The following is an 18890-nucleotide window of genomic DNA, read 5'->3' on the forward strand; positions in this document are numbered from 1 at the left end:
GATTGGCACGTGTGAACGGTCAGCGACGATCGCACGTGCGCGTACGTTGCGCTTCCGATTTGCTGTGATGAAAAAAAAAGTATGTAAAGTGGGAGAGAGAAGACACTTTGACGGGCCTCATTATTATGGGGAGGATGGTCCCTCGTGGCGATCGATGCGACAATCGGAACGAGAGGAAGAGAGAAAAGGAGGAAAACGTTCACCATTACACCGCTACCCTCTAATAAATATGCGATCGACCGAGTGTCTTTTTCTTTCATTTCATCGGTTTAGTATCGTGAATCCTGACGCATTTTTGTACTCCATAAATCGAGTTTTCACTTCCATCATTTTCGATAATTACCCAGTTTAGGGCATAATTAGATTTTCTATCAATTATAATGATAACTTTTTTCTACAATTCGTTGCTGAGGAATGATGTAAACAATAATATTCCGTCGGTGGATGTTGAGTTTCTCTCATAGATTAATATTATTACATCGATGAGAGACTATTTTGAATTTTTATATTCGCTTTTCTAACCGTACCGAATAATTGTATCGGACTCTCACTTTCATCCTTCTGCTACATCACAACTTCCGGTATGACGTCATAGTTTTAAGAATTTTTTTAGACGCTACAGATAATAGCAGATCAATTTTATTGATTGTGACCTCATATTACAATATATGAACAATATTTCCGAACATTAATAATTAACCCGATAGTAGCAAATCTTCAAAGCTCTCGCAGATACCTGGTCAATTGTTTAAGGAAGTAACGTGCCAAATTTCGAAAGGATCGGTCGAGCAAATTTCGATTTACACTGTTAACAACTTTTTTTCAAAGTGCCTCTGCTAACGTCGAGTCAATTGTCGATATTCGAGTTTTGAAAATTCAGGAAATCTTGTTCACATATTGTATTATGATGTCACACTCAATAAAATAGATTTGTATTATCTGTGGCGTATAAAAAAATTCTTAAAATTTTTCTCTCCGAATTGACGTTACCCCGCCCTTAAGGGGAATGTGTATCGAATAGTGAGACGAGTGAAATATTAAGAGGAGCGCTAAGCACTCCGGGATGCGTGCGTAGATTAGTGGGATGCGTTGATTCGTGGAGTGCATATGAAATGGCGGGCTGCGTGGAAGCATAGGAAGGCGGGTGGGGCGGAGTCACATGCGATTTTTTTTAATTTTTCGATTTTCATGTTGGACCTTAAGAATTTTCATTAGGGAAAAAATCGCTTAGCAATAATACCACTTTCGCCATCGTTTAATCGCCGCATAGAACGCACCCTTCGAGGAATAAAACTTGAAAAAACCTTATCAACATTATTGGAAAATGGCCCTCATCCGGATGATCATGGTTTTACCCATGTTCCGGCATTGTCGAACGAGGCTCGCACTCATGAAATAATTCAATATCTCATTATCATTGAATAGAGAAATTGCTCTTTTTTTTCCGCGTTTTTGCTCCTGCAAGCTTTCGTTGTTTTTTGTGCTTTTTTTCTTCTCTCTTTCTCGCTTTCTTCTTTCATCCCCTCTTCTTCACTCGTTTCTCGCCCTGGGTCTTTTGCACTTTCATGTCGCGGCTGTTTCTTTCAAGATTTGCAACGTGCCATTATACGCGCCTCCCGTAATCATACGCTCGTTTCGAAGAGCAATCGCGAGCTGACCGACTCCGGTATTCGTAGTGTTGTTATATATAGCAATATCTTATATTATATGAGGCATTTCACGCCGACTTTACATTTTTCAACCCTGACCTCTTTACATTCGCAAAAAAATTTTTTCACAACACGTTTTTCTAACTAACGCTGCCTTTCAATTGTTATAACCAGCATTTGAGTTTTCGATTTTTTTTTTGCTATCTTGCTGGATGCAGAATGAGATCACTCAGGGATTCGAACGGTACCAAGAAAAATACGGAGACCCAATTTTGTATGATTTTCAATGTACTTTTATAGAAAAATGAATATTTCAGGGCTACAATTATTTGTTCTTAATTATTTTTTGCATCTCAGAAATAACGAGAAAAAAAAATTGTAAGCTTTGTGCCTCACAGAAGAATCTCGAAGTCAGTTTTCAACATTTGGATTTCTGAACATCTTTCCATTGGTATTTCAACAGTTGGTGAGAGTTTTGGTGCATACATATTCGATGAGTGCTCATGATTTGAGAAATTCTTATAGCCCATTTTCGATGAAACTTGAAACGGAATAAGAGGGAGGAGCAGGTAGAAAATGGGGTCCAAGTTTTCTCTTTTGATGTTGCACACTCCGAGCAAATAATGCTCGATTCGCTAGATTCATCACGAAGTTTTCTTTCATTCCCAAGTTCTGTTGCACTGTAAACTGAATCTTATCGATCGGAGGATCACCAATAAAATAGAGCATCGAATATTTCTCCTCAATGTTTTTTTTACATTGTTTCTTTCGCCTCATCAATCGTAGAAGCATTTTTACCAGAGAAGTCCTGGTGCCCCTTGAACGAGAAAAATATGATGCAATTTACTCCAAAACGACCCGGATGGGAAGTTTAAACAGCTTTTAGTTTTTATTTTCGAAGTAATAAATGGCGGCAGGGTTTGTACAAGTCGAAGTTTATTGTAGACAAATGCAGGGTAAATGCATTACAATTGTCGCGTACACATATTGCGGTAATGTACAGGTTTGAATATATATATATATATATAGTATAACGATGCTGCTTGTGTCGGCGTATGTTAACGAGTCTTGGAAGCTGGTGAGAGTCGTGGAGCACGGGAGACAGGAAAGGCGTGTATGCCTATTTATAAAGGTGATATCATCGACGATTACCTACGTTTTCGCGTGGACAATCATAAATTCCCCGAGGCTGATACAGCTCCGCAGCCAAAGTGTACGGAGGGTAAAGTGAGGGTCTTTGATACGAATGAAGTGCAAATTGCACGATCGGACAAAAAATGAATGCGATTATTTTTAATCGATTGTCATCATAATTTTCATGCTGTAATACTTTGTACTCGGAAAACAAAATCTGTTATCGCGTAAACGTTTTTTTTTTGTTATCTTACTTTATTATTTATGCAGCGATAGGAAACGTTAAGTGTCTTTTCGTGTCATTAGTTTGAATGTGCCGAATGGGTTTACAACGACCGGAAGAATTGGATTGCTCACTTAAAACTTTGCATGAAACTCGATTATTCTTCCGAATGGCAATTCTCCCAAATCGCCCAAAGACAACAAACATTTTCGGACCGTGTCTATTTTTGCGGTTTACATTACTCACCAAGTTGTTTTATAAGAATTTTGATAAACTCCTGAACGGCAGCAAAGTAAAGCAAATTTTTTTTATTTCACGAAGCAGCATCGGTGCAGGTTAAAAAACTGCGAATTGCAAATTCGACAGGGAACAAAATTAGAAGAATTGAAATTTGCAAATTGCTTCCTCAAGATGGTCAAGATGCACGATGCTCAAAGCTTACTCTGTGAGGTGCTATATTTTTCATTTTGACTTCCTCATAGAGGAAGCTTTAAGAAGCATTGTTTTAAAAGCTTGAGAAAGCAATTTGTTACTTTTCATTTTTTTTTTTTTTTAATAAAATTTTTACTTATTTATCGACTTTTAACTTTTTCAAATTAATTTCCAAAAATTAAAGCGAATTTTTCGAAAAACTCATATTTTCGTAAAATTCCAAAAATCATAAAATTTAAACCGCTCAACCGATATTTCCCAAATTCAATACCAACCTTCCTATTATGATAATTTATTTATAAAAAAAAAAAAAATTAGTAAAAAATCTTAAAACTTCCGGAAGTTAGAGCGTCGGCACCCTTTTTTTAAATTTCAAAACGTCGTAGGATTCGTATTTTTTTTTTAACTTCCGACAAAACTATTAGAGAATGAGTTTTTTTAATGTTTTTGGTCATTTTGAGCAGATTGACATTGAAAACTAGAAAGAAAAAAAAAATTTTCATCGACACACAGCTTCCTCTATGAGGAAGCAAAATTACTGGAGGGTTTTTTTAGATCGTTTCGTTGGACTCGAACGTTGCAAACTTCAGCATCACCCAATCGAAGCAGAGTATAATCTCGACATCCAAATGGAAAATATTACTTCGGGACTATCAAAAATTTTGTTTTTCTCCCTGTAAATTATTCCGGCACAAAAACTACACGTTTCGATACGATTCATTAATTAGCTGAAATTTTGTGATTAGCAATAGACATAATAACATTTCGGATCAGCAATATTTCAGAAGATTAGGAACACAGGATAGGAAAGGATTGTGGAAAAATTTAAACATTATTGAAAGTTGAAAGATCGAAGGTGTTCGTCGAAGGTATTTTGGGGGTTGTTGGTTTAATGGCATCATGTCCTGTGAAGCCTATAAAAATAAAGTGAAATTCAAAGTGGAGGGTAAATTTCGAAAGTAATTCTCATTCTGGTAGATTTGTTGAGTGAGCGAGTTCTACTGAAAGCGAGAAAGAGAGAGAGAGTGAAGAGGGATGAAGATGGTCCCAAAATGAAAGTGACCAAAAGTTCGGAGCGGTCTCACGACGCGTTAACAAGGCGTGACCGCGTGCGCGCCCGCGCCTCATTTGCTGCACGGGGAGAGCCGAGCGTGCCAATTTAAATTCATTCTCCACGAAAATAATTAGCATCTCTTCTCCCCTTCTCTCTTTTTATTCCAATTCATTCGTGATCGAGTTTTCCTACACGTAAATTAACGCTGCTGGGATGAAAAATAACCGGGCGTAAATAATTTTAAACCCCAAAAATCAAATATTTCATGCCCACAGGAAAAAACCCGAGGATCTTGCCCGAGATATCTCTAGGAGATTTGTCTACTTATTTCTCATTCACGTTGCTCGTTCATTCATTAAAACGACGTTGCACAAGATCGCGTTTGTAAACCGATATAATATATCAGCTCGATTCGTATCTAACCATAGGAGAAAAGTAGTGAATGGAATATTTACATTTGATCGAATCGGATCATGATGTAAACAGATGCGAGGGAGCGTTAACAAGCTGCGACCATGAGCGTGCACGACTGACCTGTGTTTTAGTATAATGGCATATATTTCGTTGGTATGAGCAAAATTTATAGGTACGAGGCGAGTATTTTCAATGGGGGATCCGCCGTCGTTGAGGGCAATGGAAATTGCAGCCTCGACGAATCGTAAAAAATATCGATTTCGAATCTGCATACGAAACGAGAAGGGAAAAGTGCAAAAAAATCGTTCGTGAGAAGCCCGACGCAGGAGCGTGATTAATTTTCCAAATTTCGTAATATATGCGAATATGTTAATTTCGTAATATATGCAACGATGTCGGAAGAGTTTCGCGGCAATTGATTACCAGATTATGCCTCGGGGATTTACGATTTTCTCATGTTAACTTTCTGCCTTTCCGACTCGGTTTAAATGATAAAAAATGATAAGAAACTCGTGGGGGGGAAAGTGATGCTGCTGAACGACAAGTATATACGTACGCGAAAAGTCGACCTTGCAAAAAATTGTAACGACAGTGCAGTGTATACTGCCGAAACGAAAAGTGACCGCAAACTTTCTGCGGTTTCAAGTTAACGAGCTGAGAAGGCGTGGCCGCGCGTGTGAATCATCAATTAAGATATTATACCCGAAAACATACATGGCGCATGGGTGTATACGTGTGCGAGAGCCGTTTTCCAGGTGTGCGTGTGCGTGTTTGGTTTTATTCGTCGTAGTATCCTCGCAGATTATTTCGTCGAGAACAGACACTCTCGTTTCTCTCATTCTTTATTTCTTCATTTCTCTCATTTTTAATATTAAACCTTTTTTCCCCTGTATTTCTCCGCGCGTAATTACTGCGAGGCTCCTCTGTGGCAATTGTCTCTGCGTGATTTCACCGCTAATTATAATATCAGTCAACGTTTTTTCTTTTCAACTAATTACTAAATCGAGCTCTCAACCGTTCCTGCCCTCAGCTCGTAGTCCCCAAGTTTAGTGATATCGAGGGATCATCGCAGAGACCTCGAGGCGAAATTACACGATGTAAGGGAGGAATAAAGCTGTTCGCGTACCGCGGTTCGAGATTAATATAAATCGATCCTTCCCCACGAATCACTTTCGATGATAAAACAAAAAAAAAAAACAATGTCTCAAACGACACTCGACAGGCCGTAACATAATGATAAAATCTTCTGCATTTTTTCGTTAACTGAAAATATATCGCTGTATTAACTCATAGGACTTGCCCCGCCTCGTCGTACGGGCTCTCAAATTAATTTAACGAAAAATACAGGACCGTAACTTTCGACTTTTGGCTGTAAAACCCACGGATTTTACGGTCCCAATCTCTCGCTTTCTCGCTGTCTCGCGCCTGACGTTGCATATCGGATTGTGTAGAGAATGGAAAATAATAAGAAAGAGAAAGAGTCTAACGGAGGAGAAAGACCCCCTCCGAGGGCTCACCGAGGACTCCTGGACAGCGATTTTATACAATTCTCCTTCCTTTTTTCTCCTTCCCAAAAAATATGTACGAGAATTCACGTTATTATATCATCGCTTTGTCGTCGTCACGCACAGCGAGAAGAGCAATAGTTGATGGTTGCGTCGAAAAATTAATATTTCGTTTTCGTGTGTTTCGCGTGGATTTAATCGAGTAAAAGCTTCGCTATATTTTTTGTAAATAAAAATCAAAGTTCGTTATCATCCCGATCCCCGGCTTCGTACCAAAATTACAATATTGAGCATCTGAAATTCTTCAATAAAATAGGCGAGCCCTCGGAATCTGAGAGACTCGTGTGACAGAGCAGTGTTCTCTTACGCAGCGATATTGATTCCCAATTGCCGCCCGAATCCGACGAATTTGCGTTTTTCTGCGTTGCCGCAGAGCACACGCACGTTTGGTGTATATCTGCAAAAACAATTTGAACTCTCACAAAAATCGAGGGTTTCGAATAAACGCGATTCAACTAAATCATGTTCGAAAACTTCCTGTTTCTTGTACCCCAACGATCTTTTTTTAATTCCAAACACAAGTTTTACTACTCAATAAAATTGGCGCATAAATAGTGAATGTACGTGCCGCCGATTGACGCTATATATTCGTGATCCGGGCAAGGAACATGTCGAAAGATACTTTTTACGATCATAGGCTTATACGAAACTTGATTTAAGCCGCGAAAGTAACGATAATAAATGGTGCTACTTGCCTAAAAATGCTTACTTCTTATTTTCATTTTCATTCAAATGCGGAATGGACTCCAGTTGCTGTAACGAAAGTATCGATCGTTCTATAAATGCTCGTATCCATGTGTATTTCTATCAAACGAATGTACGCGCTGCGTAAGTCGAGAAAAACCGAGCGTCACCTTACCGTCAATTCGACATATCTCGATCCGGTTCGCCCACCGTAATCCCCCCGCGGGAGCCCCTCACGTATCTCTCTCGTGTATGAAAACGCTCTCGACGATATGAATATGCAATGATAATATCCGTTAACGATTTATTTATACCTGTGACATGGCGGACATCAGGCAGACATTACACGCGCGCGCACACGCGCACCGATGCATCTATGTGTACAGATTATCAAGAGAGAGTGAGAGAGACCGATGCAGAAAGCAAAAAAAAAGAAATTGTATATGTGTACGCATGAGAGTAATTTCGTACGCGAGTCTCTGAAAACGAAAAGAAAAACGAGAAAAAAAGAGGTAATTTCGTCGATATGGATATGCATATTTAAGAATTAGCGTACTTTTTCGTATAGCGAATATGAGAACCAAAAATATTCTCGTTTCAGTTCGCGGGTGCGCAAGAGTTACGAGGTTTAATAACTACTTCTGTACTCCTATCGTCGACCACGAAACGATAAAATCGGCCGAACGAATATAAAGTGCCGGGGAAAAAAAAATAACGCACTTGTATATACGTTTATATCCGTATGTATACTCGAGGGTTAATGTAAATAAAGAATGAGCCATACCGGTCTCACGTCCTCGAGCATCAGGACGTTCGTACGAGTCTTGAATATCGATAAAAATGTGTGTTCGATCGAATGCGGCACACGGAAGTGCTTCCTCACTGCATCGACGGGCTAACGGCATCGGTACTGTTTCCGGCCTCGATAGTCATCTTTTTTTTCCTTATCGTCGTTATTATAGTCGTATCAACGAATCGGGTGAACAAAATTATTGTACAACTGTTGTTTTTGGAGCTTTCCGTTCGTGTACTCGTTTCACTTGAATCCCGGAATTCCATCGAGTACGTTCGTATGATAAATCGAAAAATCGGTCACGTTTGCTTCATTTCCGAAGGATACATTCCATCTTTCAGTCATATTTGTGCCGGTAACCATCACTTTTACTTTAATATTCTATTGAAATTTGAAATGAGACTGAGGGAGAATGACGACTTGATTCTTAGTGTCGTATTCATGGGATGACGAAAAATAAGACGAGCGGCGAAGCGGGCCTACGGATCGGTAGGAAGGAAGTCGGTCTAGTTTGCATTCGGGACGATCGGCGACGTATAGTTTCGATCGAAGATGTGAAGAATAATTGACTGAGCTTCGGATTCTGTCCTTCTCTCAACTTCTCTCTTTTCCTTTTTTATGCTCGCGACCAAGTTATAAAAATAAGATGATGCAACCGGTGAAAGACGAATACGGGGAAAAAAAAAAAACAAAAAATAGGGACGGAAGGGAAAGCGGAAAGCTCACAGTGTCAGAAAAATCTTGTGACCGAGTGCTCACTATTCTTCTAGCTCCCTAGAGGCGTTGCGCGTTCGACACCACCCACGCTAATTATATTAAATACAGTCGGAATATATGTGTATATGTAAATGCGTTTTGGAGGCTTATTTATGTATATGTTAAGAAACTAGAAAAGTGTTTTAACGCTGACATTTCCCCCTACGTAAAAATATTACAGCAAACAACGTCAATACGATTTGAACGACTTTGTGAAGGTGAAACTGCACGCAAACGCTTCCGATTATAGCTATTGAAAAGAGTGTCAGTGTACCTGCTTTCTCATTATTTGTTATTTATTAATAGTAAAAAAGATTGTTTTAGTCTCGTAATAAGCACACTGAACGAGTGAAGAGGCTGCATCTCTCTCTGCGCTCAAATACTCAAGGCTTCTTGAATTCTCTTCACGATCCTCTAAAATCTACACTTCTGAAGTGTCGGAAGGAAGAATAGAAAGGCAGGAGAGAAATGGAGTGGGGAAAAGGGGGAAAAAGTGAGGTTAAACGGAGACACCCACGAAAATATTCTACCGTGGCTGGAAAATAAAAAATAAAACATTGAGTAATTTCATTCACGGAAAAATTGTTTGGAATTTTTTTCTTTGCATATTTTTGTGATTCTAATTTTAGCAGATATTCACTCTGACAACTTTGCATGGTCATTTTAAGAAAGACTGGAACGATTTGTAAACCGTTGCAATTGTTTCTCTTGTAATTTTTTTCAATTGCTAATTTGTTTATGCTTTTATGTTATGTTTAAAATTTTTTTCACTCGTCATTCGATGTGTACTCGTCACTTTTGCATTTATTTTATGCATTACCATGATTTAGCAGATTCATTTTATTCTACTCGTTGCGTTTGAAATGATTTTTTTATAACCTTTAATAATGAATTGGTCATTTAAGGCAAGTTCCCAGAGAATAGATTGAGCAACTTATTTTTCTTCTTATTCCTCTTACAAATCATCGTGCATTTGTTTTTTTAACTAAACAAGTAACACGTAGAGTCTCACTGAGACTACTGTCCAGGTGACACAAAACATAAATGTACTTGTCTCCAATTTTTTCACAGCATTCGTGTTGTTTTTTGAGATTTTTCATTAACGTAAAAACAATTTCTCACAAATACTGAAATCATTCCATCGGAGTTATGTGGACAACGATATAAATTACAGAGATTCGAATGGGAAACGACTGATCGAAAGAATCTTGAAATACGAATAACTTGATTTCACGTTCCTGATAAATTATGCCGATTCCTTTCAAGTTTTATATATGCATGAGGTCTTAAAAAAATAATAGTCGTGGGGGTTAAAATCGAGCCGTGAAAGTTTATCGTCGTTAGATATACAGTGAGTTTGCTTGTCACTACCGCGACTTAAACGTATTCACTTTATAATCACTCATACCATTACAATTGGGTGAACCTCCGAATGCTGACTCGTAAAAAAGAGAAGGTTTAACGACTGGAAATAAATGAATAACCTCATTAATGCACGGCGGCGATAAATAACGTCCATTTGGTACCACTTTATTCATCCGTCGCTCATTTTTTTGAATGAAACGACGCAGGCCACTTTGTTTCGTTTCACCCTCGTACGTTTCGAAATCACCAATCCAATAATTGCACCGAGAATCATTGAGTTGTTCCATAACCGTAAAAGATCCAAGCATAAGAGAATCTTTGGGTGATTCTTTTCAAAAAATTCTCCCGCTTTATCCCTCGGACTTTTCCTGATTTTTTTATTATTTTCACTCCACCGATGAATTGATGAGGCGTAAGAGCACTGAGCAAGATGAATAAACACCCTGAATTTACGATTACTGCTAAAGATAAAAATCGCATTTTCGAATGGCCTACACTCGCCATTCTCGTTGTCAATATTATGATGATGATAAATCGGTTCAGCCACCTGGTGCTCTCCTCACGATTCCGCATTACTGACCATCGTCTTTCCTGCTTTGTTTTTCGGCCTTCTTTTCTCTCCTTAAGCGATTTCTCATTTATTTTCTAACTGCACGAGTCCAAGGAAAGAACTAAAAAATTCATCAATAATTCATCCCAGCCTGATGAGAGTGCGCCGTCCAATAAAGGGCACCATTCTCCAATGTCATCAGAAACACTTTGTCCTCGTACAACGGGACACCTGATGGAGATTATTAAGCATGACCTGCTTACTTTTCAGAATAATTGCTTTTTCTTCTTCCAAATCTATACCCATTCTTAGGCTCCAAGATCTGTGATCCTTCCTGTAATACGTGCACGGTGTACGTCATATGTGACGAAGACACGTCATCAGCATTCCAACGACCATAACACTTCGACCGCTAACAGTTTTTTCCATCTAACAATAAATAGCAACTTTTTCCACATCGATTTTTCCATCAGATATTTCTGTACGAACTTTTCCACATCGATTTTTCCATCAGATATGTCTGTAAGAAAAGCTCGTGCATTTATTTGTTTGTGTGATATTTACATTGAAATAGCACCGTGACTCTTGCTCCATTCGAAAGAGAACAGAATCGATCTTATTTCGCAGCTATTTGCATAAAAAAAGGCTACGCACGAAGCGTGCTAGAAACTCGAGGATTTTTGGATCTCTGAGTTTTAGGAGCTTGAGAATACCAATTCGTCTGGAAAATTAGTCGATAGGAGAAAAGTCGCCGACACGTTGCAACGATGTTGCTCAGAGTTGGAAGTATCTGAAAAAATGAAAAAAAATATATATATATTTATATAAAACGCGGTTATCCGGCGGACAATAATTAACAATTAACCGCAGCACTTTCACGCCGTTCACCTGTTACCGGCCTGCCGCTTCCCACAAAACGTTCATTAATGCATCATGCGTTGTTGCACAATGAATTTTCTCTCGGTTTTTTCTTCCCCTCCCCCTGCCTCCTCTCTTTGCTTTCTCGTGTACTGTCCCCGTTTATTCTGAGGATCAATTTGGCACAATTCGAAAAGTAGCAACAACTGGAAACGAGCAGAATCTTAAACGCTACTCAATTGATGCCAAGTCGTTTGATTCCGGCTTGCTTTTGGACTTTTGTAAAGCTGATATTATAATCGTCGTGAATTCTCAAACTCGGCCTTATCTCTCGTTTTTAATTGAATAAAAACCTTGTTTCGTGATTGAGAAGTGAATAATGCATTTGACCCTTAGTGTGCACCACCTTCGCAGCGAGACATTTCGTGCACATGGGGTCACTTTGACCCCAGGTCATTTTTGACATCGAATATGGCTCGGTAATTATGGCTGCAGAGTCGGATTTCCAAAAAAATCTTTTTTCATTGTTCAAAAACGTGCTCAAAGTTGATAGTGCGCGTATAAAAAGCACTTTTTCGGAAATCTCTCGTAAAAAATTAAATTTTTTACGATGCTCTTTAGCTATGCTCTCTACGTTTAGAGAGGAGATAACGATTTCTTAATATTGGAGGTTTTACCTATGAGATGCTCATCTGTAAATGCTATTCATGCGTGAGAACAAAATTTTGGGGTCAACCTGACCCCAGATGCACACTAAGGGTAAAAAAAAACAGGAGAATATTCCCCTGAATCGAGTGAATTTGGTCACTAATGATGCAGTTCTGCTCGATTCTTTGCGATATCCAATCACTTTTTTTTATTACTTTCCTGGAATGAATGAATTATCTTGACATTGAGGTATATCAAATGTTTTCCGGAACCGCTGAGTTTTATTATTTTTCACTCTCAAGTAAGGAGCGAGAGAGAAAAAATAATCTAGATACTCTCGGTCGTGATTCAGGGCGAAACTGTGTTCAAGGTAAGTGTAAGGTCCGCATAGCTGTTGCCAGAGAGTCTCTGTGGCCATTGCTTAACTTCTTGTTCCTTACGATCTGAGTGCGATAAATCGTTGATTGCTAATTAGACCCAGTGACCCACGATGCTCGCCACCCCATTATACACATATAAATATACAAGGCCTTTCTCTCCTCCTTCTCTCTCTTTCTCTTCACGTTCACTCTCAGGCTGCTGGGCTCTTTTCGTGATGCTGTTACACTATGTTTCGACTCGGCACCTCGCGAATTCAGTTATGGCTCTCTATATACACTTTGATATATAGTTATATAAATATGCCATTACCGAGCGCCTGCGTGTTGGGCGTTGCCGAGTCTCTCTATCAACTTGTAATTTCCTTCGCTAATAGCCCTGTGCACTTTTATAAATATATTTACACGTGTATGGGCTGAGCTATACCTTAAAGAGTGCCACTTTTTTTTTCATATATAAGTGCGCTGATGTCGAATTATTTCGCGCAGTGTGACGATTAAATAAAACTGATTTATCGAGGAACCATTTCCAGGAGCGAAACGAATATTAAAAAAATCAAAATAGTTGCTTGAATACCCATGTCAAATGGGGATCCTCGAGGAATCAAAGTATTCATGGTGTTTTTACTCATAATAAAGATCGCAAAATTGTGAAAAGCTGAATACAGTAATTAACAATCGCGTTGCCTCCGGTGGATAAAGATGCGAATAAGCATGAAAATAAGAAAATAAGAAAATAAGAAAATAATGCACCACCGTCGATCAGATAGAAATGATTTTCCATTCCAATTTGAGGCTAGTAAGAAATGAGACAAAATTTTTGAAGAAATTTATAAAATGACATCTCGAGTGTGTAGGCGTTGCCAAGTGATGAGATAAGAAGATCCACATATCTACGTAATTTCTGTTCCAATTATATCTATACAATTTTCCACGATTTCTCGTTACGAACCCGTATATGTAATGCACCCCGGAGGAGCTGACGTCATGTTTATTGTGCATGCACATACGTGTGTACGTGCGATGCGGTTGTACGTATATTTGTAGCCGGAAGGGATAACGAGAGCACATGTATTTTGTGCGCATGCAAAAAAGCCTCTTGGCAAAGACTTGTGCGCACTCGATGTCGTCCACAGTTGGGCTTATCTCGTCGGTCCCGTCTTCCCTCTCGCTCTTACTCTCCCCCTCTGCCTCTCTTGGTGATCCCATGGTTTGTATAATCGAGACAGGAACACAAGAAAAAAAAAAAAGGAAGGGACGCGATGGAAAGTAAAGGTCCGGGAGGTAAAAGCAGACCACAGGGGATACCGATCCAAGAGATTTGCTCGATGCAAATCGCTCTTGTGTGTGCCCCGACCGAGAGAGATCTTCCGACGTACAATATAATGGCCATTCATACCTATATTCTCTTCAAATATATAAATATTTGCACGACCTCAAAGATATCTAGTTTTAACTGATCTCTCGCGAATTAACAAGATTCCCGTCGTTCAGTTGTTTGAACTTGAAAATCTGCAGGAAATGGCTATTGTTGATTCGATATGAAATATCGTATTGCACGCCGCCAACAAGAAAACTTTGCTTCTTCAAAAACAAATGTTATCTAATAGCCACACTGGTTATATCATATTTTTTTAATTCTTCTAACATTATATTCCGTTCCAGCATTGTTCCTCCATTATATTCGCTTAATTATCGCAAATGCTGGCTAATTCAAAAAAATCGGACATAATCTCTCGCTGAAGAATGCAAGACAACGCGAGCTACTGCCAATAATCTATCTATTATCTTAATTATCCGAGGATTGTTGTTGCCCACGCATCGCGTGCCCGATCGCCGAGTGGCCATTTTCCTCCGATCTCTGCCCACGCGCCACCATTATCGCCACTGCGATCTACGATTTGAAATCGTTTTTTATCCGAAATTTTATTTCTTTTCGTAGCGACGTCATTCCGATCTGTAACGTTCGAATTTAAACGAGCGATCAGACGCGGAGTCAACGAAATATTTTCACTCAAATGAAAAGTCAAGAGTTTCCATTCGCAACTCGGTTCATCCAGCATTTCTTTTCGCGTTGTGCAAGCTTTTTATTCACCTCAACGAACCAGCGACACACGCGCAGGCCGTTTTCTCAATGCTCCGCGACGAGAAATGAGAAATCACGCAGCAGATCTATAACTTGTACACCAAGGAAACTCTGAAACATATTAACGCATAAAATTAAATGTTATTGAATGGGTGTTACATTGATATATCCACGTAGGTGCTGCTGCTGCTGCTGCTGTGATTTCTCACGTGTATAATGACCTAGCCACGTGTGTTATGCAAAAACGGCTATTGCCACATTGATAACATAATAAGGAATGCCTCTTCTATACCGCGATCAAAAGTGATATCACGATTGTTGTCGTTGTTTTTTCAATGCTTCCACTTTCGTTGTTGTCGTTGCTTTCATTATCGTTTAGAACCCACGATATGACTTTTGCGAAGCGTGTCCTTGCCGTGCAAGTGTAACTACCATCACCTGAACGTGGGTGTGGAATATACGGAAGATAGAGAAGCCCGTTCTACGCGCTTAAACGAACTTATGGACGCCTGTGTGTAGGCGAACTATATCAAGGCTGCGGTTCGTGCGGAATTACGCTCTTTACCTGCATGCGTGTTCTATATAGGATCACGGAGATCGTGCAGGTTGCAGGGAACACCTGTGATAAGCCAGATTTTGATAATGAAAATGGGCTGACTGTTTCAGCAGTCGAATAACGGATGAGCAAAACCAATGCGACAGCAAAGTTAAATATCACGTTTCGTGCTTCAAATTAAGAAAAAAAATTTTTTTTTTTTTTTCAAAACCCGAAACAATTTCAGAGGATTTTCCAACTTCTTCTGGTCTGCTGCCGGAAGAATATTTCGTTACGCTGAAAAGTGTTTAGCGTTTCAACGAAGTATCGCTCCGGTCCCAGAGTTTCGTTCTTCAGTAAATTGTGTGGGTTGGAAGAAATCATTAATCAACGAAGCTGTTCAACGCGGGCGTTTAATTTTAGTTGAATTAATTTCTATTACATCTCGAAGAAGGGTCGATCTGTATAGAAAATGAATAGCGGTGCGTATACAATTTCGATTAATTGATCAGTTTGTCTAATTGGCTAAATGCAGTCGCTGCTCTTTTCCATTCGGAACGACATCTTCCGGCATGAAAGAAAAAAAATATGAGAAACGATGATTCGGTGTAGACACACGGGTTTCGTTTCATCACATACAAATCACACCGATGAATAACGCTCTCTCGGTCCCACGTGGAGAGCAGAACTCTTAGCGTAGATTCATTATGCCCACGATGAGCCATTGCTCGGAGGATTCCGGCACGCGCGCGCTCGACTAAAATCCCCACTCACTGTTGTGCCGAAACGAAGCGTGGGTGCGAGACTTTTAATACATTTTTTTATATTTATTTTTATATACACACGCGAAAGTGCGTAGGACTGTTTTGGGGAAGGACAGGCTTGGAGAAATACTCGCTCGTCAGAAAAAAAAGAGAGAGAGAGAGAGAGAATCGGAATAATAATGATTTCCTTCTTTTTTCGCTCCGTATTATGTTGACATCATTTATACACAGGGCGTCCCATTGAAATCTTTCCTCGCGAGCCTTCTCTCGAACTTGTACGCGCAGGGTTCGAATAAGTTTCCAACAAAAAGTGCACCACATCCGCAGTTTTTCTATACAGTCTTGTGAATTTCGATAACCGGAAGAGAAAGTTTAGCTCTACCACACGAACTGTAAATCTAATGAAGATTTGTCATTTATTTATTTTTTTTTGTTCAGAGTGCAAACTCGTCCCTAATCGTTTCATGGAGATTTGTTATTGAACTTCGTTCGATAACAGCTCCTTTCGGAAGTTGTACAATCGAATATGACAAATCAAATAACAATTGGCGGGCTGGTATGGTTGAAATTTAATGGCTGATAAAGATTTCACTGGCGTCAGATATTCGAAACACGAAATAATCATTCTTTAAACCAGTCATGTAAATTCTAATGATTTCAACAGAGATAATCCCGAGTTCTTCTAGTCTCCCACTTTGGCGCGCGCGTGCCTACGCCTGCGAATAATTGTGAAAAAAGTTATAGATTTTTTTCACAATTAATCTTCATATGAACCGACGCGGGGAGATTCGGACGCGAAGCGTTGGTAAGAAAATTTAAAATACAGCTGAAAACGAACTTGATTCCAATAAAATTTCAATTTACACATACTCGAGCTGAGCCTGCTGAACTATCAGGATGGAAATATTGAAAAAATAAATGAGTCAGAATCAGATTGTCCCCTAAGCTCATAATCCTCCGTGGATTATAAAGGTGCATTAACACACCTGTTTTACAAACTATATAGTTTAAAAGGATTCTTAAAATGCGTATAATTATGATCTACCTACTTACGACGTTGCCCCGAGGAAACTCGTGTCGATAAATAACTGAAAAATAATAATTACAAGATGTAAAAGTAAATGTTCAACATATTATACTTGATGTGGGAAGTCTCTGAAACGGAATTTCAATTACGACGAGTATATACCTATGTACCAACTCCCATTGAGGTAGAAATATTGAAGGCCGAAAATACGTGAATTATTGGCTGATTTCGGGACGTTCTTCAATGGGTTTAACTCCTTCCATCGTGTACCGTATATCGCGATGAAAAATAAACGTATAAAAATGACAAAAAATGGGGAAAAAAAAAAATAAAAAATAAAAAATAACAGGAGAAATTAAGGCAGAAAGAACATTGCAATTAACCGGGCTGCGAGGGAACGTGATCGCCTCAGGACCACTGGAGAGTATTACGCGCCGATGTCTGTCGCGTCGGCGGTAATTGCTTTTTCCAGAAGACTTTTGCGTGTATTTTGCCGCGAATGAAATTTGCATAATGTGCGAGGTTGAACACGAACCGATCGATCGGTTAATTTAAATACTGAATATATCCACTATACTTCCACTTCCACTTCTATACAATTTATATACATACATTTGTATATATGTGTACTTGTACAATGGCGGCGCGAGCCTCGACGACTACTTTGGCTGATGCTGCTGCTGCTGCTGCTGGAACTCGCTCAACCATGAATTCGTAATTATCAATACTTATTGCTGGTCTCGATACCTCGATGAGCTTGCTCCCGCGCGCTTTTATGCGATCTTCCATCGCATTTATTCTTCTAATCGAGAGCGAAAGAAAAAACGAAATCAATTTACGAACAACCGGATAAGAATAAAGGCGAGAGCGAATGAGGAAACTCAAGACTCGCGGAAGCTTCGTGTCAACATCAACGATCAAGTATTCCTATTATACTCTTATTGCCCAAGCTACTTTGGCGATTGAATTATCGATCAATTGAAAAGGGAAAGACTTATATTCAATATTTATGGTCAAAATCCATTGCTTCAGTGGCTAAAGTAAATCTCCAAAGTTGTTTAGTATATTGACGAAGTTAAAAAAGAATAAAAAACTGGACATTTTATCTCGATGGTTGCTTCAATTGAACGACTACTTATCGTACTGAAAATCGTCTCTCTCAGTTTATTATCAGAGTTCAGTGCCAAAAAATTGAAGCAATATTTCACCCCTCAGTCCGAACCGTAGCGTGAGAATTGACTCAAAATATCGATCTTGGGAATTTATATTATTCGTCGAGTGGAAGCTAGAAAGGACAATAAAAGGAAGTTGAAGCTACGACATTGAAGAGTTTTCATTCTTTGAATAAACCCCGATGAGTCTACATTTCATTTGAAAGAGATCCGAAAAATAAAATATTTTTATACAAAATTGAAGGCTCAAGGTACCGCATGAATCTCACTCGCTCACTCATTCGTTCGTGTTGTACGGATGTATAGAGATATTTTTTCGTAAAACTGCAATGGCGCGAGGACAGGAGGAGAAATCACGTTTGCCTCACGTGGATGGTGAGTCGGCGGCACGTCTTCTCCCGAGGCGCAGAGGTCCCCGGATAGCTTTACTCCCTTCCGGACACTCGGGAAGATACGAAAAGAGTTGTCAAAGGTCGCGGTGGGTCAGTTGCGATAATACATGTCTTCATCCTGCTTATCCTCCACGGTGAATATAATATCCCTGTGTATATATACATACACATCATGTCATGCGATATTCCGTGACTACCGCTCGCCACATCTTCTTCCGCGCATTCCAATGTCATACAATGGTGTTAGGCTCTGTGACGTCTCTCATAATCCTCGGGGAACTGGTGTTCGCGTCCTGAAGACGCCGACGCGAACGTGTCAGGGCGGATAGAGTTTTGTCCTTCCACGTCGTATTAAAACCTGTTGCAAGAGTGCATCACGGACACTATTCGGATTCTACATACTCCAAAACGG

The 18890-nt window shown here is 39.4% G+C and overlaps 1 protein-coding gene across 2 annotated transcripts in view; it reads left to right on the forward strand.

Annotated features, from left to right (window-relative positions):
• The window catches only part of Mrtf (Myocardin-related transcription factor), a 138673-nt gene that overhangs the window by 46778 nt on the left and 73005 nt on the right, over nt 1–18890 (forward strand). The window lies entirely within an intron of this gene.

Source organism: Venturia canescens, chromosome 1 (assembly GCF_019457755.1).
Source record: "Venturia canescens isolate UGA chromosome 1, ASM1945775v1, whole genome shotgun sequence".
Taxonomy (NCBI): domain Eukaryota; kingdom Metazoa; phylum Arthropoda; class Insecta; order Hymenoptera; family Ichneumonidae; genus Venturia; species Venturia canescens.